At 37.3% G+C, this 20643-nt stretch overlaps 1 long non-coding RNA gene across 3 annotated transcripts; it reads left to right on the top strand.

Annotated features, from left to right (window-relative positions):
- The first annotated feature begins 8446 nt into the window (after nt 1–8446).
- On the top strand, nt 8447–20232 carry LOC112643151 (uncharacterized). Of its 3 annotated transcripts, none has more exons than XR_004812816.2 (5): nt 8447–8640; nt 9415–9479; nt 9986–10111; nt 15186–15392; nt 18541–20232. It is a non-coding gene; the product is annotated as an uncharacterized LOC112643151 (long non-coding RNA). The 3 variants fall into 3 exon arrangements; XR_004812813.2 differs by lacking the exon at nt 18541–20232 and adding an exon at nt 12104–12188 and having other exon boundaries at nt 15186–17205; XR_007409202.1 differs by lacking the exon at nt 18541–20232 and having other exon boundaries at nt 15186–17205.
- The last annotated feature ends 411 nt before the right edge of the window (nt 20233–20643 follow it).

Genomic DNA, 20643 nt, shown 5'->3' with positions numbered 1-20643 from the left:
GTTCTATACCTCTATTTCATCTAGTCAGACACTAAAATTAATTTTTTACTACTAAGTTTTTCTGATGATGAATATAATATACATTGCATTCTGATGTAATGTCTGTATATATGCCATAAATATGTGTATATATATATATATTTCTAGATCTAGAAGATTATTTCTAATCTTCATAAAAGGTATTTTACATCCATTTGTACTGCATCTATGTGGTCTAATTTCTAGTTTTTCACATTTAAATTAATCTAGCAAACTTTAGTTTCTCTGTATTAGTTATCTAATGCTAAATAATAAATTACCTTTAAATCTAAGCAAATTAAAACAACAGAGATTTATTATTTTTCAGTGTTACAGGTCAGTAACCAGGGATTGATGGAGCTGGATGTCTCTGACACATGGTGTCTCATGAGGTTGTGGTAAAACTGTCAGCCAGGGCTGTTTTCTCATTTGAAGGCTCAATTGGTGTGGATAATTTTCCAACCTCACTCATGTGGCAGTTTTCAAGTCTCAGTGCTTTTCTTGCTATTTCTCAGAGACTTTCAGGTCCTTACACATGGGTCTCTCTGAAGTCTGCCTGTCATGACATGTCAGTTGGCTTCCCAATAGATCCAGTCAAATGTGAGTGAACCCAAAATTGAAGCTGTGTTGTCTGTATAAGCTAGTCTCAGAAGTGACATAGCATCCTTCTGCTTCATTCTGTTCATTAGAAATGAGTTACTAAATTCAGCCCACATTCAAGAAGAATAAAATTAATGATCATCTTTTGAAGGGAGACACTTTAAAGTGTGTGGACTTATTATTATTATTATCATCATTATTATTATGAGAGAGAAGGAGTTCAAGTGAGGAGGGGCAGAGGGAGAGAGAAAATCTTAAGCAGGCTCCACTCCCAGCATGGAGCCCAATTTGGGGCTTGATCTTGCCACCTTGAGATCATGACCTGAGCCAAAATCAACAGTCAGACACTTAACTGATTAAGCCACACAGGTGCCCCGTATGTATATTTTTAAATCACTGCACCCATTTTATGTGTTATAGTCATAGAAGTCATCCTTAAATGCCATTGTTTTGAGCATTCCATGGTATCTTATTTTCTTAGTCTATCAGGTAATGCCTGATTCAGTGTATGCCTGGAAAGCTGTACATCATCGAAACCAAAGAAGGAAAATAACTTTAATCCTGAATTTCTGATGCAATCAGATGTGTGTATATAGAAGATCAACCTCCTACATTATTCAAATACCATATCATGGCAGGAAACCGGAGAGAGCTCATAGACATTCCTCTTCAGGGAGAGTTCTCCTTTTCACACTGTGTATTAATGACAACTTGTATACATTTGCAAGTATCTTATCTGTTAATCATTGTTCTGAACACTTTCATTACTCTTCATACCAGATGCTCAGCACTTTCGGTGCTTTATTTCACTTTATTCTCAAATCAGCACTATGTAGTCACAAGTATATTTCTTATTTTATAGATAAAGAAACCTAGATTTAAAAGAGTTCAGTAAATTGCTATAAGTCTTAGGTAATAAGGAGAGGTACAGGATTAAAATACAGTCATCTCTTAACCAATAAGCCTTTTCTTTTTGAATGCTACCAAAGTGATGTGCCCATGATTTGACACATCTCCATATCACATCAGTAGAAGAATTTTCTTTTACCACCACTAGAGAATGGCTTCTTTACTAACTTGTATAAATCACAGATAGTCTTTATAAGTTGTCCTATAGTCCAAACATGCACATAAACTGAGTTAAGCACTTTTTAATCCATAATGTTAAGCAAAATGATTTTTGAAGGGTATTTATTGTATTCAGGGACTAAAAGGAAAACAGAAATGATTAAGTAGATCTGGCAACAAGGAAAGAGAATGAAACAGGTAATTTGAAGGGCAGAAAGAGGATATTTTTTCAAGGCTGTTGACCATATGAAGATAAGATTGTTCGTTCTATGGAACCTTTTTCTTAACATGGCGTTGGAAATTAGGCCACCTTTATAGGCAGATTCAGGATACAAACATCAAATGAATGTGACAAACATTTAAATAGGAAAATCTTTCTTGAGTCCTTCCTTATTTACATGAGTACTCATTTCATATCAGCTTTGCACTCTTTGATCTTGGAAATACTTATTCATGTCTTGTAAGCTGAGTCGGAGACATAGTAAGCAGCTTGCTCAAAGGTTACTTAGCTAAGAAGTAGCAGTTCAGAAATAAAATCTATGTTTGTCTAACTTCAAAGTCTATGTTGTTTCATTAAATCACACTGTCTTCCTAAAAATAAGATTAAAAGATTGTTGTAGTCTCTCTGAAGAAGCATGATGGCCCCTGCTTCTGCCCCCAAACTGATCTGATGTCAAGGCTAAAGATGCCACTCACACACATGCCAAAAGGATCTGAAAGGTTTATTGCCTATGTAATGAGGCATTGGTGGAAAAGCAGGGCTGGTCCTCAAAGCTAGTCTGAGCATGGCTTGAAATAGCAGGAGAAAGAGACTGGCTTGGAGTTTATGTGGTGTTTAGCAAGTGAGAATGCAGTGAGAGTTACCACTCTGGCATGGGCCTGTGTGACTTTAAACTGCCACAGGCACTAAAGGAGGGAGCACTCAAAGTTTCTTATCAACTTGCCAAAATATTTAGCAGAAGGGGAAGAGGACAGAGTGAAGCTTCAAAGATGGCAGCCCTGAAACATAAAAAAATGGAATCAGCCTCTTTCATTACTCTTCATACCAGATGCTCAGTTGATGACAAAACTGTACTATATTTTATCCAGTTGAGTAAGAACTTGTTTAAATAAGCCACTATTGTGTTTAGGAGGCTTGCAGCCAGATGTCAGTAAGGCAAATGAAAGTTCTTCTATTGAATGCCTTGTTCAAGAGCCCAACATTGCGTATTTGGGGAAATAAATTGAGTCACTTCTGATAATGTGGAACTGATGTAGAACTCCACAGAGAATAAGAAGTGTCTTGATGGGGACTTGTAGGGTGACTCGAATATGTACAGAGATATATGTGAACTTGATTTGGATTTTGAATATCTATAAAGCAAGAAATTGCCAGAATTCTTTACCCAAAGTGGGCAACCTCAGACAAGGAATTGTTCTTATTACTGCCATGGGCCAGGCCAGACAGCAAAGCAAGATCATTGGCAATGGCTCAAGAATCAGTAAAAATGTGCAGATGAAGCTGATTGCTGGCCAGGGCATCAGTGCTAAGATGATTACTTGAAATCTGGCCAGCTACTGACCTTTGTGTTTATCCTTTATTGGGATTATCCCAGTTAAGGAATAAGAAGCAGAAGCTCTCCAGTGAGCATAGTAGTGATTCCATTAATAAAACATATAAGCTGTCATTGCTGCTTGCTCAGTTTACCCCAAGGGACTTTCCAGATAGTCAAGGGGTTAAAAGGAGTGGTGGACTCTTCTGGCACAATATAGGACTGGAATGAGTGGGAACACAACATTAAGGTTATAGTTATCCACTGTGAGTCTCTTTATTTCCAACTTAAAAAACAGACCAAATTGGTCTCTTAAATGGAGAATCCATGAGGATAATCCTTTTCTAAATAGGTCTTGTGTAATGGGTTTCAATCCTGGAAAATCCTATTTTATTTTACATGGAGCTTATTAACTTTTAATGGGGGGGCGGGGAGGGAGAGGTCCAAGAGAGTCTGATGGTGTCAAGCCAATTGGTAAGTGCCAAAAATTAATTTTAATGTATTACTCATTGCATCACATTGTCCATGTTCACTACCCAATGTTTTAGGACTATGTGTGCTGGGATCATAGGAATTTAGATAGGGCAATAGTTACAATGGCTAAGGTGAGGCACACTTGTTTGTCCTCCCTTTCATATTTATATTCCCCTAAGATTATAAGGAGTACTTTGTTGAAATTTAGTGGAATTGCTCATATAACTGTAACTTGTATCCTACTAATGATTAAGGCCATGAAGGCTTTCTAATTGGTGCATTTTATCAGACGTTAAGATTAATTCAGGATATATTTTGTAGATGTGTACAAGCCAATCATAACCATTTCATCTTTTTGTTATATAAATTCTTTTAGTAAATTTTGGATTTCTAATTCAGTTAAATTGTGGACCTCTGTTTCAGCTTTTTGTTTTATTTTTAATTTCCTCCTTCACCTATATGCAAGTTTCTGAGGGACTTTTGTTTTGTTTTGTTATTTGGTCTCATCTCCCTTGACATCTCTCTCTCTCTCTCATTATCTCTCTCTCTCTCTCTCTCTCTCTGTGTGTGTGTGTGTGTGTGTGTGTGTGTGTGTAGGTTACTGGATGGACTATGAGACGATTTCTCTACCTTGCAATTATTTATAAATTCCTTCCTCCATATAGCTTCAAATCAGTATTACCAGGGGTAAAGGTTTCCCCCAGGGATATGTTAAACTCATTGGTTGTGCCACAGAGTTGCTATGTGTTTACCCTATAACCCTAAGGATAAGGGTGTTTTCTGGAGATAGCAGCAAAATGCAAAAGCAGCAGTAAAGGCATTTTGTAGAGTCCTAATAAGACATCTACCCTTTGGAGTGTGGACCTTAGTAATTCAAATCTTCAAATAATGACTGCTCTTTACATAGTGCTCTTCTCCCTCCATATGAATGACTGTGCCGTGGGTCACTTATTGGAGAGGGTACTGTATAAACAGGGACCAATGTCTGGTGAGGCACATAACCAACGGTCACAGGATAAGGTTCTTTTCCTATAGTCTAGGGTTAGTCACAATTTATATTGAAATCTGGACACATTGGGCAGCCCCGGTGGCTCAGCGGTTTAGTGCTGCCTTCAGCCCAGGGCATGATCCTGGAGACCTGGGATCAAGTCCCACATCAGGCTCCCTGCATGGAGCCTACTTCTCCCTCTGCCTCTCTCTCTCTCTCTCTCTCTCTCTCTCTATCTTTCATGAATAAATAAAAATCTAAAACAACAACAAAAAAGAAATCTGGACACATGAATCAATCTAAGACACATGGATATGCCTGGGAATGGGTATATGATCCAGAGGCACAATAAGAAGCATCCAATTTCAAACTCCTGTCCCTAAATGTTAGTTATCAAAATGTCCAACTTAGGTAGAATTCAGTAAATGCAGCACAAAGCAGCACAGTTCAAACGGTTTGCTTGTCAGCCGGTAGCAGAGCCAGTTAGCAAGCCAAAACAAGAAAAGAAATACTGCTGGTAGTGGTTGCTATTGTCCAGACAATCCTGTTCACAATGTCAACAGTTGTGGCCACTCTTAAGATTCAAAATTTGGTTCAACTGTCAAAATGGATGGAAACACACACACACACACACACACACGCACACACACACACGTCTCATTACTTACATAATTAGTATTTCTAGGAAGAGCGGGGCAGGCCTCCAAAGCTGATCCCAAATGGCTTAAGAAGATAGGGAAATGTGACAAGCTTGGGATTTTCATGATGTTTGAGGTGTGGGGCAAGGTTTGAGGGCTCCTGTGTCATTAGACACTTGTGTGGGTTGAAACTCTTATTGTCATTAAAGAAGAGAACACCTGGGCTTTCTTAAAGGTTTGGCAAGATACAGAACAGAAGGAGAAGAGAAGAGAAAGGCTTATCTGGTGCTGACAACCAAATACCAAATAATGCAATTGGATTGCAAAGATAAAGACATTTCATCATTTTACCTAGAGTTAGAGTATTGTGGTCAATACCGACCTATAAACATGAGTAACTGTAAGCTCACAGGAGCGAGGAACAATATAAGCTGTATAAAAGGATCCAAGAGAACTTATTAATTTGGATAACACTGCTAAATAACCAGTTAGAGGGATCCCTGGGTGGCGCAGCGGTTTAGCGCCTGCCTTTGACCCAGGGCGCGATCCTGGAGACCCGGGATCGAATCCCACATCAGGCTCCCGGTGCATGGAGCCTGCTTCTCTCTCTGCCTGTGTCTCTGCCTCTCTCTCTCTGTGTCTATCATGAATAAATAAATAAAATCTTTAAAAAAAAAAAAATAACCAGTTAGATCTTTGTGGGATATCATTTGTCAAGATGACAGATTCTTCTCTATCAAGTATGCCTGTTTCGATGCTTAACTACTTCATGAGTTGGATCCTCTTTTCTCCCCTCTAGAACCTGTGTTGCCTTGTTTTGACCAATAGAATGTGGAAGAAGTGACACTGTTGTTACTCCCAAGATTAGATATTGCACTCTTGGAACTCAAAATCATCATTTTGTATGGAAGTCTACTCTATGGCAGGATAAGAGGGCTGGCCTATGAAGGAAAACAAAGATTCCCAAGATGACAGCCAGTATCAACTGCTCAACACACAGGGCTTCCAGTCACAGTCTAGCCATCAGATGATTACAGCCACATGAGTGACTCTAAACAAGACCAAAGGAAGAAATTTCCAGACAGACAACCCAAGGGAGTTATGAGAAGTAATAAATAGTACTTGCTTTAAGCCACTAAGTTTAGATGGGTTTTGATGCTTAACAATGGCTAATTGATGCATACTGAAAAATAATTCATTTAGAGTGGACTTTTAAATAAACTGATGTTGTTTACAAAGGGAGCCCCATGCAGCTTTCAGCCACACTATATATGATACATTCAGTAACCTGCATGTATAAATGTTCAGGAATTTGGGATAGCACTGTGCTTCAATCATTATTTATATTAAGAATACATGAATTCTTTATAAATCTATTTTGTATAGATTTCAATTCAATTCAGTTTATTAAACTTTTAGGTTATACCAAGCCCATGTTAGTGGATATAAAATGATTAAATTCATGCTATTAAGAAACAGATGTATTTTCTTTAAAATAATCTGGAGCCTACTAAAGAGGAAAATTTGAAAGGAGAAGATAAGCAGAAGACAAACTATATTTCTCTGCCTCCCAGCTCTAGGACAACTAATTGTAGAGAAGAAATCCTATATGTCCATGTATTAAAGGAGTTCTGGGTACATTCTGTTTGCAGCATCCTTCCCCCTCCTTCCCCTTCCTTTCCTTCATCTAATCACCTTCTTTCTCCATGCAGCTTTATGCTACATTGTCCAATCAGGTTCTCCTTAAGAGAAGTAGGAGGAGACAAAGCTCAGAGAATTCATTCCAACTTCAGCACTGGCCTAATTCTAGGGTTAAAATGTAAGCTAGAACAGTGTTAGAGCTTTCTCTGGGCATCTATAGTACCGTTGCTTCCCGTGGCCAACTGGCCTAGTGCTTCTCATGGCTTCTCAGTATTGCTATTCCCTGGGAGCATTAACCATCCCTGAGTGTTCCCTCAATTCTCTTCTATAAAGGGTCCTTTCATTAAAGACAGTTCCTCGGTTAAATCCACTGAGTCTACCATGTTTTTTCTGGTGGAGACCTTGGTTGTTACATTACCCAGGAAATACTTTCAAGTGAAAAAGTTTGTTGAAAAGCAATGTAATAAAAACAAACAGACAAAAAATTACTTACAATAATTACTACCCTTGACCCCGCAATCCTTGGCATTTTGTGCAGGACCTACAGGAAATCTTCTACCTTTGCGATAAGCTAAGAGAGAACTAAATTGCTCTAAGGAAGGAAAGAGGTGCCAGGTAACGTGGTTACTTATGAACAGAGGCAAAGGTAGGTTAGCTAAAACCTGGGGCCTGCCGGGCCTGGAGGAGGCAGCAAGCAAGAGAAGACAAGCAGCCATTGAAGGAAGATTGGTACTTCGGGGATACTTTAATTTCTCTAAGAAATGTCTAGGAATATTTTGCATTATTTTTTCAGTGTTTCTCTCAAATCTAATTCTCCAGTGTGAAAAAAATGCTAGAATAGGTGTCAAACCGAGTGAAGTTCAGATCAGGGTGTTACTGTTAAGAGTCAACTTACAATAAAATGTACACAATGATCTTGTTAGTATAAAGATAATAGAATCTATGCCAGTAGATGTATAGAAAAAGAAAAATAAAGAGAGCCATCCATGTTGTACCTTGATAGTAGATTTCTTTTGGGGATGATATGAAAGTAGAATTGTGAGGGACTGTACATCTCTGTCTATCATCTATCTATCTATCTATCTATCTATCATCTATCTACCTATCTATCATCTATCTATCTATATCTATCGATCTATCATATATCTATCATCAATTAGATGATAGATTTCTTTCTGCAGCATCTGAATTTTGTAAGTGTGGGTAAAATTTCTAATCAGAAAATTAAACAGCAAAGATAATACATGCTAAATATTAAAGGTAACTTTCTGGTTGTGTAGGGAAGGATTAGAGCATCTCGGAAATTCAGTGAGACTCCTGGCTTGAAGGCTGAGACAGATGGTATCTAGACTGTCAGGTAAAATGTCCTGAACATTGTGTCTAGCACAGGTATTATGTCACCAGACTTAATCCTCAAAACAAATCTACCTGACAGGTAATATTATCTCCTTATTATTGATGGGGAACATGACACTCAGACAGGCTGAGCAACTTGCTGAAGTTCACATGGCCTGTAAGTGTCAGAACTGGGATTCGGACCTGATGCCAACTCCCTCCAAACCCTGACATTTATAGCTTCACTCTAGGCTTCCCAATGAAATTTATGAATATTTAACGGTGGGGGCAGACATATCATAATGGTTGTAGATTACTTTTAATTGCGGAGATCAATGTTAAAAGAGTAAGTACATCTGCTGTAAACCTTACTTGATCATGTTAATTTACAGTGTTGCTTATTCTACCTAAAACTTCTTGAAATAATATGAGTTGCTTCATCCTTTTACACATATATTTCCCCTTTCTTTCCTCTTCCATTAAAGATTAGCAAATAAACTAAGCTTACATATATTAGACTATGTAACAACTAAATGAATTTATTTGTAAGTTTCCTACAACTTTTTTTTCAACAGTTTGTTAAAATTAATAAACCAGATATTGTCAGATAATCCTTTTCTGCACCATTTCTTTTTTCTGCATCAACTCATCCAATACAAAGAAGTCTGCATGCAATGCTTTCCCTTAAAGTCTAGATGGCAGCAGAAGTACAATTATTATAAATATTTAGCACAGCATATTTACAAATGGCTTATGAAAAACATAAAATTTTAAAAAGTCTTGAAATCTGATAAATTACATAAGTTTAGAATTGGTTGGTGATTTATTTGTGTATTAGAGTATGCTTGGTAATTACTTTATATCATTTAGAGTACAATGATCTTAACATAGTTTTAATTTCAAGGATTCACTCGATATAAATAAGAGTTAATGATATTTAATACACATTACATTTACTAAACCCAGTTTTTCACTTTCCCCAATTTCTAGATTTGTGAATACCTTTAAACCCTTATAGGAAAAAAAAAGAGATAAATAGGGTGAGGTTGAGTGAGAAAACGTTTTGAGACCATGTGAATTAAGAAATGCTAACATTAATTCTGCCTCTCTGGTTCCTTAGAGTAACCTGCAATTATGTGTTGGAGATTAAAAGCATCAACTCTAGCAGATGAACATCTTTAAAAGGTATTGTAAGATAGCTACTCACTAATTATTCATTGATTGTACCATCTATTTGAGGCACTATCAGATTTAATATAAAGGAATAGGAAAAAAGCGACAGTGTATTACCATAAAGTACATATTCCAATCAGGTAACATTGACTTTTTGATCTGGTCTTGCTAAGAGTAGACTGTTTCCTTCACATTCACTAAACTGTGGCCTCAGTGCCCTGGCAGGAGCAGCTGGCAGGCTCAAATGAGGTCACTGAGGATGCCAATAAGGGGGCTATGTACAAGGTGTGGGCGGGTAGAGGGAAGTGCCAGAGCAGGGAGCTACAGACAGAGTCTTACCAGCCTTAGACTTTGGACAAGTGAAGGGAGGTTAATTAGAAACCTAAGCCAGTAAGCTGAAGCTATGAGGGTTGCTGAATAGGAGTTGCAGTTTTTAATGAGGGCCAGGTACCTGAAGACACCCAGCCTGAAGAAGCCAGGAGGATAATTGTTGTATCTTACTCTCCTCCTGGTCACAGTTCCTCTGCCGATGCTTCCTTTTTACTGAAACCCAGCTTGAAGACACTGGGTAAGAGAAGCCTTGATCAGGGTTCATGAAGATCAGCTTCTGCGGAGCAAGAGAAGCAGAGACTACATTTGGAGGGGTAAGTAGAAAATACCCTGCATAATCACTGCATTAGTCTGCTAAGGTTGTCATAACAGAATACTACAGTCTGGATGAGGTAAACAGCACAAAAGTATTTTTTTTCCCCCAATTCCAGAGGCTGGAAGTTCCAAGCTCAAGGTGTCAGTGTGTGTGGTTTCTCCTGAAGTCTCATCTCTTGGCTTGCAGATAGCTGACTTCTGGGTTCCTAAGTGGTGATCTTTCTGTCCATGTCTAATCACCTCCTCTTGTAAGGAGACCAGTCAAATTGGATTAAAGCTCACTCTGATGACCTCATTTAATTAACTCTATAAATATTTTATATCCAAAAGCATTCACATTCTGTGGTCCTGGGGGTTAGGACATCAACAGGAGAATTCAGGGGATACAATTCACCCATAATAGCCACCAACTCTATTATCCCAGGAAATAAAGGGAAAATGTGGGGATCCCTGGGTGGCTCAGCGGTTTAGCGCCTGCCTTTGGCCCAGAACGTGGTCCTGGAGTCCCTGGATCGGGTCCCATGTCGGGCTCCCTGCGTGGAGCTTGCTTCTCCCTCTGCCTGTGTCTCTGCCTCTCTCTCTCTCTGTCTCTCATAAATAAATAAATAAATAAATAAATAAATAAATAAATAAATAAAATCTTAAAAAAATAAAAAATAAATAAAGGGAAAATATGTGGTGATTGTGGTGCTGAAGAGACAATATGGTAGCGGTAATAATAATTTAGAAACCAAGATAATAATAAGATCATGACTAAGCCTCACAACCTTGAAAGTCCTTGATTTTTACTTTTAAAATGTTGTAATTTGCTTATGATATCCCTGTTACAGTAAACATTATCTAAAAACATTAATATGCGGAAAAGTGACTCACTCGAAAATTAATATACCACACAGAAAACCACTTAATTCTTTGATTTCAGTAAATCAATGATATGTTCAAATGTGCTTCCAAATAACCATAGCTCCTGGCTGGAGTGGAATGCTCTATGCCTCAATTTAAAAATTCTTTTGACCACATGTGCCCGAGAATGTGCTCAAACAAAACTGTAAAAGAGGCCAGGATTCAACTTCCTACCAACATCAGTGTCCTTCCTCCTCCCATCTTTGAAACTTGTTAGGAAAAGATTTGATAAATAGAACTTATACTTAGTGAAATGGTACAGCTTAATGGGTAATCTCATTTGCATTTCAATAGGAGACAAAGCTTTAAAGAAGAATTTCTCGAACTCCATTTTCAGAATACCAGTCTTCTAAGAGATATTAATCTGTAGTCCTTTAAAAAGATGGTTCTGTATAAATTAAATAGAGTTAAAATAATAAACTATAGAAAACTGAACAAAATACATATTTATTTTAGAGCTCAAAGCATGTTCAATATTTAAGGTTCTAATGATACAAAAATTTTCTTAACCTCGCCTTAAAGGATATAATCAAATAAAATTGAGGAACATCAGCCATTAGTATGCAAGGGAAGAGAAAACAGGCTCTTTCTAGTCCTGAAATTGGACTGGAACCTTCAATCACAGTTTTATCACCCCAGGCAAAGCCATAAAAGTTGGTGAACATGCACCTGATTCAGATGAATAGGACCTTTATCCTATGCTAACTAAAGAGGGTAGGGAAAAGGTGTACTTGACCTCAGGGAACACTTCCATACTGGGAATTCAGCAACAACAAAACCTTTGATAAAAGACTAACTTCCTGCGGAGAGAACGGTTGGAATTTAAGAGGATCTTTGTTTAATCAAGGAATGTGACTTGACAATGAAATTCATTCTTTCTAGGAATGCATTTCAAATCTCACAGGTTGAAAATTTTCTTAGGTCCCTTTCTGTCACATGGCAACCTAGCAGACTTTTAGAAAATTCTAGTGCACTTAATATTGTCAACTTAATGCACCTAACTCAAAGCATAAGAGTAAATGAAGATTATACTAAGTCAGCTCTGAAAAATAGTGGTGTCAGTTTTCTCATTAAATTAACTGTATCAGTCTAATCTTATAGGACAATAATGTGACCACTATGTCAAAGGAGGATGTTGAAAAAACGGAAGGCCGTGCAGGCACTCTCATTCTAGTAAGTTATGGCTTTTATTATTCCAATTTCACCACATACACACACACTCACACACACTCACTCTTACTAACGCATACTCACACATTCACACACCAAGCCACGTGTACTGCAATCTTTGAATTCACATGCAGTTCTCATGGCTCACAGTTCCTCATGCTTAGAGTCAGTGATGATACCACACTTTTGTCCACAATGAACATGAGCTCTTACTTTCAAGCAGGGTAATATTCTGAACCTTATGTTAGCCTCTTCGGGGACTGAAAGAACAGGCAGCAAAGAGGTCTAGTCATTACTCCTTCCCCTTCTTTGAGGTCATCTCATGGGGCAGGTCCCCGCTAATCTATAGTATCCGTGTTAACAGACAATATGTGCAGACATATATCTCTGGAAGTTTCCTTTTTTTTTTTTTTTAATTTTTATTTATTTATGATAGGCACACAGTGAGAGAGAGAGAGGCAGAGACACAGGCAGAGGGAGAAGCAGGCTCCATGCACCGGGAGCCTGACGTGGGATTTGATCCTGTGTCTCCAGGATCGCGCCCTGGGCCAAAGGCAGGCGCTAAACCGCTGTGCCACCCAGGGATCCCTCTCTGGAAGTTTCCAAACATCACATATTCCCTTTAATGCAAAAGTGAAATTTATCCTCCTGAGAAAGTTGCTTAGAAATTTTGTTGTAAAAAAAAAAAAAAAAAAAGAAATTTAGTTGAGAACAACAATTAATAATCACACTTTGTTATATTTTTATAAACAAAGATATTTCTATAAATAATATATTTTTTCTTATAGTTTGCAATAAAAAAGAAAAATCTTAACATACTACGAATGTTTGGGAGCATTAGGTCTACAAACGAGAATGTGGCCAAACATCTCCTGAAATGAACTCATTTTTTATAATATATATATAATATATAATATAATATATAAATAATATATATATACATATATGTGTGTGTATATATATATATATATATATAGAGAGAGAGAGAGAGAGAGGGAGAAAGAGAGGTCAGTGAATATAATCTTGAACAAATACCTAGAGATACGGACCACTGCCAGTACACAGATATCACTCCTCATATTTTGGTAAGAAATTGAGAAGGGCAAAGCTTTAAAATTCATGTTCATATTGCTGATGTTTCAAGTAGTCATGAGACATAATCCAGAACGTAGGGTTTCAATTTCTCAACTTCTGGTCTTTCACCAGAGGGGAGCCCCTAGGAGAAGGCAAGTGTACTGGGGTTCTGACATGATTAGGAAGCTCTGCACGTCAGAACACATGGTGGCATATTTCCACTGGCCAAATAAAGGTATGCTGAGACATTAAAAGAAAGAAAAGACTATGCTTGAACTGTACAAGGCAGAAGAACCATATACACAATGAGTATGGCTTTGATTATTTCTCCATGTCCATGTAAGGATTTATAATACATAATCCAGCTTTAATTTTTTGATAATATTTCTATGATCCATTACTTTTGCTTCACACAAAACAGCTTTCTCTTGAGAAAATTATGAATGCCTCAAGAAGAGGAATTCTTGATGTTTGCTTTTGACAAAAGACATTTCCCAACACACATTATTTGTTGTGTGTCCAGCACCTCCTAACCTGCAGGCCTGTGTTTCTGTGAAGCTACAATCCATCAGGCTGCAGCTAGCATCAGATTACTCCTACAGGAAAGCACTTGCGACTTTATGTACGTAACTGAAACAAGCCGGTCCATTGTACACCGGTGTAGAATGGAATATTGGAATGCTGTTCTGGTAGATGTTGCCCTTGTAAGCACTAGACACTGTGGTGTGCTGAACACGATGGTCTCCATTTAACTGTGGATACCTGAAGAGCTTTTTCATGTCACATACAGGCAATACAGATTGGAAGTACTTGATGCCTGTTGTAGCTTTGGGAGGGTGGATAGAAATCTATTATTAATCTCATTACCTAGCATCAAAGAGTTCTAGACTACTGCAGTTGACTAATTAATATACTGCTGAGAAAGTAATTGCAATGTAGCAAGCACAACTACATGATAATATTCATCTTTCATGCTGACAAGGAGAATCTGCAAAACTATCTTTTTCTGTAAAATAGGATTAATATGTTTTGCTTCCCAGATATATATATATAAGCAATAAGTATGTTTTAAGCAAAAGTGAATGTGTGTGCTCTCTAAAGGTATAAAGTCAAAATATTGGCATCTCAACTAAGATAATTTATTTTGCATCTATTTTGGTAGGTTGGAATCGCTTCTCTGTGGAACAAAAAGGTCTAGAGGGGGGAGGACAAAGAGACAAGAGGTCTAGGCTCCTGCCCCTCCACCCCACCCCCGCTCCCCACCAACTCCCCCTTCTTCTACTGAAGCATCTCAGTAGTTGCTGGATTTACATCCTAGATTTCCAGTTGCACTGATACTTGGGTTTTTGGTTTTTTTTTTTTTTTTTTTTTTTTGCTCCCTAAGAAATCTGATGAGAGCAGCGGCCTCTTAGATAAGGGCAGCCACTCTGGAGACAGGTTTCCTGCATGCAAATCTCTGTCACTTTGCAGCTGTCAGTAACCCCTTTCTCCATTAAATTTCCTCAACTCTAAATTGGCTCTTTCACAGGGTTTTCGAGTGGATTAAATATGTCACTACATGTAAAGTACTAAGGGCAGCACGATTAGTGCTGTATAAATATTATCTTTCATTTAGACGTGAGATAGACCAATGGAGTTCATAAACAGAGGACTCCAGAGCTGGAAAAGAACTTACCTACACTGAGATCTAAGAGCATTACACACGCGTGTATATTTACACGGCTAAACATAGGGAATGTCAGAAGCCAGACCCACAATGTATTTTATAGTCATTCATGTGGATAAAAGTACTCCTAGTTACGAAGAAGTTAAAACATATTTAGTCTAAACGTGGGAATGCTGATAGTCTGTGTTTTGCAAACTCTACTCCAGATTTTGAAGTAGGAAAGTATTCACTCGTTAATGAGCTTTCTCTCTCTTTTTTAGGAATGAATTTACCTACAGAGGTATACATAGATTTCTGGATGGTGCTAGATGGATGGAGCACTGCTCTGCCACAGGCCAGTCATGTCTGATCGCCCATCCTCACCAGCTTCAGTCCAGGCCAGGTTCTTGGCCTTGAGTGGGGTTTCATCTGATTCATGCCTGGATTATAGTCACTCACGCACGACACCTAGACCAGTCAGATGTTCAGTAAGTATTTCTTGAATGAAAAAGTGAGAGAAGAATGAAGCTTTCTTTCTGTTGATACCACTTAGAGCCCACTTTATAGGGCCTGTACCTGAGGCAGGAATGCTTCACATGGCTGAACAGTTGGGGGGCGTTGCACAAGGATACCAGGGCCAGGACCCACGTGGGCTTAGCAGTCAGCCCTGCCCAACCACTGTGGAGATGAGTCCACCCTGAGAAAGGGACTTTTTCCTTTCTGCCTGAATAATATGCCATCCAGCTGTGCATCACTGGTTTGCTGATGATGATGAAGGGAGGCTCGTTTTACTCTGCCCACAACAGTGTCTTCCAAGAAGGGGCTGCCCGGCTAGTGTCCCCACTAGTGATCAGATCAGAGCAGGGACACTAGCTGTCCCTGCGGGTCAGAGTCTGGCATGGTTGGCTCAGGCTCCAGGAGCTAGCCTTGGAGCTGGCTTCCAGTTTCCATGTGTAGGTAACCATTACCCATCAGTAGACATTTCTGACTCTGATGTGTCTCTTTGTCAGACTTATGTAGACTTTGGTTGCTTATTAATTCTGTGGTTATCTATTTTTGTACCTCTCCATGGCTCCATCACAACTGAATCTGCCCACTGTACCTTAATTGTCAGCCCCTTCAGCCCACATCTCTTCTCTATTTCCTTACCAAACTTGTTCACAGGATCCCTCGGTTTCTACCCGTACTGCCTCAGACAATCTCATCCTGACATTCTTTTCTCAAATTCTAATCCTCCTTCATTCTGCCTTCTGCTCAACTTCATACTCTACTTCTCTCCTGCCTTTGGGGCTCCACACATTCCGGAACGTTGATCCCTAAAGGAACATTGTCACATGTTTCTTATCTGCATCCCTGCATCTGTTCCTGACCCTCCAGCTATCATTAGAATCTTTAGAAATAAATGAACCCTTCCAATCTATGCCATTCCAAAGCAAACCACGTTCTGATTCCAATACCTGGCTTGAATCTACACAGTTTTGGTTGTACTATGTGTGAGATAATTTTTAAAAAATATATCTTTGTTCACCAAAACCTTAAAAAAAGTCACAACCATATAAAATACCATTTGCCCAGCACACCATGTTTTGAATTTTTTCAGTAATATTATGTTAAGTACCCAGTTAGAAACTTAACTACTAGGAAGGTGTCAACCACATCTTTGCTGCTGATGATAACTATCTTCGTCTTGAGATCTGTTTTAGGGTTCTAAATTTCTATACAGGGCAGAAAGCATCTATGTAAAATATACAATAATCCTTCCTTACTGTTATGACACTGTGCACATGCAAATTATAGAAACAAAAAAGAATAGGCTCTCATCTGTATACTGTACTATTTATATTGTGTATGAATCTTTCCATTAGATCAATTCGTCACCACGAATCTTGAGTCTTTTTATACTATCAAGTGGCCCATACAAGATCATTATGAAAATCACTTTTCTTGGGCTGTGTTTCTAAAGCAAACATTTCATTTCCTTCTTTTGACTTCTAGAACACAGATATTCAATGTGCAGCTTTAACTTTTGTTTAGCTGCATTTTCTTCACGAAAGAATCATAATTAAAGAAAACCATTTAAAAACTTCACAAGCTTTAAAAGGTTCTGAGCAATTAGGCTAGGTAATTAGAAACATGATAAAGGAGAAGCTTGGGAAAAGGATTTAAACCCCTATTGAACATTTATATCAAAAAATGAATAAGGAATAGAGAAAATTAAAAGCATAGTTTATATCTGGTGGGCAAAGGAGAAAGCCAATTACTCTGTAACATGCTTATTTATCTAGATTTAGTTATTCATAATATGTAAAAAAAAAAATCAGATGTGCTGGAAGGGAAAAAACAGAGTTGTTCCTTTTCATCTTGCAGGCAATAAAACATGCCTATACGGGGAAAGGATTTTCTACCTGGCAATATATATATTTTCACTTCTTCAAAATATAAATTAAAAAGATAGCCAATATATGTCTGAAGTTAACCAGGTAACATTATCTACTTTGCAAGTCAGAAGATAAATTTTAGAAAGAGGGCAATAGCTCTACATGCAAAGACTAATCTGGAAGCAGACAGATGGCATTGCAAAAGAAGGCCATCCACACACGTTTCCTTGAATGAACAAGATGTTTTGCTTGTGCCTTGTTTGGTGACTTGAACTACTGCTGCAAAAGGCATGTTCACAAACTTGAGACAAGCAGGAAAACAAATTTAGAAAAATTAGTAAATGTAAAGATCACCGTGAAAGTACTACCTAGGACCTAAAATGAACAAAACAAAACAAACTCTTTCTATTGTGTGAGTTTTTGCAACTAAAATGCTTTTTAAATGAATCTAAAAGATCTATAACAATTTTAGATTTTTAGGATAGTGACATGAGGTATGTATTACAAACAACATATGTTGTTGGGTTGTTGTTTCTTTTCTTTTTTTTTTTTTTTTAAGTATTTTACAGTTTCTTGGCCATATTGTCCTCTAAAAAGATGTGATAAACTACACATGACATAAATTGTGCCATTTTGGTCATTTTTAAGGGTACAATTTGGTGGCATGAAGTACATTCACATTATTATGCAACCATCACCACCATTTATCCTCAGAACTCTTGCATATTCCCCAACTAAAAACTCTGCTTATTGAACAGCAATTTCCCATTACTCCCCTAGCCCACTCCCTTGAAACTCCACCATTCCACTTTCTGTCTCTATGACTTACACTACTTTAGGAACCTCATAAGAAGCTCTTTAGTGACTGGCTATTATGTTTTTTAGGTCTATTCATGATACAGCAGGTATCCCAATTTTCTTTATCCATTCCTGTGTCAAGGGGTACTTGGGTTGCTTCTATCTTTTGGCTATTATGAATAATAATGTTGCTCTGAACAGGAATGTACAAATACCTATTTGAGTCCTGGAACTGGAATTGTTGAATCATATGATAATCTTATGTTTCATTTTTCCAGTATCTGTCACACAATTTTCCAGAGCTGCTGCACCATTTTACATCCAATCAATAGTGCACTAGGGCTACAATTTCTCCATGTCTTCACTAACACTTGTTATTTTATTTTTTGTTGTGTTTAATTAATGGCCATTCTAGTGGATGTGAAGAGGTATTTTATTGTGGTTGTATTTCTTTTTATAGGATTTTCACCCAGTAGCAACCAACTGACAAGAACTGACCAAAACCAAGCTTATGACATTTTCTTCATCCTTTCTCACCCTAACTTTTAGGTTTACAGACATTTCTTTCTATAGTTAGAATTCCAGAGATCTATATGATTATAAATTGAGGTCAAGATTCCATTTAGTAGGTAACAAAACAAACTCAGTTTGTGGAAATTAAACACAGTCAACATGTGTAGGTCTGATTTCAAAGGTATTCTATTATTATCTATCATAGGCATTGTGGAAATTAATTTTGAAAATACACAAATTTCTAACATAAGATTCTTCCTTGATAGGGGTCCTCTTAAATAAAATATCATAATTTTGACAGTTAATTATGAACTAGAAATATGCAGATTAAAATGACTTTGGACATCAGGAAAGCATTTGGTATATTTTATCTGAAAGGAGCTCTGCATGAGTCCGTCTGTTTCATGAACAAATTAGTCAAAAGATAAATGACTTAATTTTGCTCCTTTCCTGCCTCAGGCTTTTTAAAATATCTCAGGTGGTCTAATGGAATTGGGCAACAACATGGAATTTAATAGAATATTATTTGCCTGGTTACCATTCTTACTGTTATTGACATATAATTGAAAAATACAAAGTAAGAATTTTCTCCAATTGTGTCAAAAATTACATTTCCTTTTTTTGTTTCCTCATGAAATCCAAAGTCATAATAACCTCCATTTTGTAATTGCAGGTTAAATTGAAACTGATGAATTTATTAATGTTGATTACTTAATAAGTAACCAAATTGTTTTTCTATTTTATTTGTATTTTAAATCTTTGGAATGACAATTTTCAAAAATACATTGGCTCAGAGTATTTTACATCTTACTTGAACAATTGCACTACATTGTTTGTGTTCCTTAAAGTTGCATAATTTTAAAATATTTGGACTAAGAGGAAACAAAGAAACTAACCAAACCTGCACATTAATTTTGAAGAAGCAAGAATTGATTCCTAGAAAAATTAGACTTACTCAACATGGACTCCCTGGTTAATTCATATAGGCTTGGATTAAACTTCTGACTGGTCAGGTAGTAATCGGTTTGTTATCCACTTTATATCAACTGTCATGCCACAGCCCCATTGCAAAAACGGCTACATAAGGTAGACGATTAGGTAAATAAATTCAAGTATTGGTTTATTTATTAATACTGAACTGCTTTTGTTGGAAACCTTTCTAAAATGTGTTTGGTTTCTTGTCCTTAATTGATGTACAAAAAAAACAAAAAAGATTGTAACATTCATTCTGTGTGATGATTTCTATATTATGTTGTTTCAGAAAATCGGGTTTTTTACTCAAATCCACATTCCCCATTCTGGTATAGAGGAAGGCTCTGTGACAAATGTTTAGGTGCTGAAAGTTTTTCCCCCCACTCTCTGTGATGAAGATGGCATAAAACTAGACCTCTGAATGAATGAGTTATTCCTTAAATTGTAACTAAGAAAACTTATTGCCTGCTTTTTTTTTAAAACATCAATTATGGACACTGAATCATTATTCATATTTAGCATCCCAAGGAAATGGGTTTAAGACAGAAAAGCCTTCTTCATTTGCTGATTGTTGTTATTACCCTCCTAAACACTGTCCACATCTATCTTACCTTTAAATATGTCAAAACTTCTTAAAATTGGAATTTACTGAACCTAATAAAATGAAATAAACTCATTGAGGATGTTGTGAATAGTATGTAATATTTCATTTTTTTCCCGTGGGCAAATGTCTCTTGCCTTTTTAAAGATTTAATTGAAATAATAATTTTATTCATTTACACACATTTGCTCTTCTCTCCAAAAGGGAGGGAAGGTGGAAGCAGCAATGTAAAGCAGAACAGAACACATAGAATTATTTGCAAGATGGAATTTCAGACATAATCCATCCCTTGTAGATTTTTCTGTCCCTGAGCTTTACCGTTTCATTTCCAAAAACATTCCTATAGAACTTTTATCACCAGAACATATTCTTAAAGCATATGGACACAGATGGTCCTGAAAACGCTGCCTCACCACATGATTCCTGACCTCAGCCACAGGCTTTCCATATGCTTCCTCTGAAGGATGCACCTCTTCC

This window comes from Canis lupus, chromosome 38 (assembly GCF_003254725.2).
Source record: "Canis lupus dingo isolate Sandy chromosome 38, ASM325472v2, whole genome shotgun sequence".
Taxonomy (NCBI): domain Eukaryota; kingdom Metazoa; phylum Chordata; class Mammalia; order Carnivora; family Canidae; genus Canis; species Canis lupus.
This window is presented reverse-complemented; position numbering and strand designations above follow the sequence as displayed.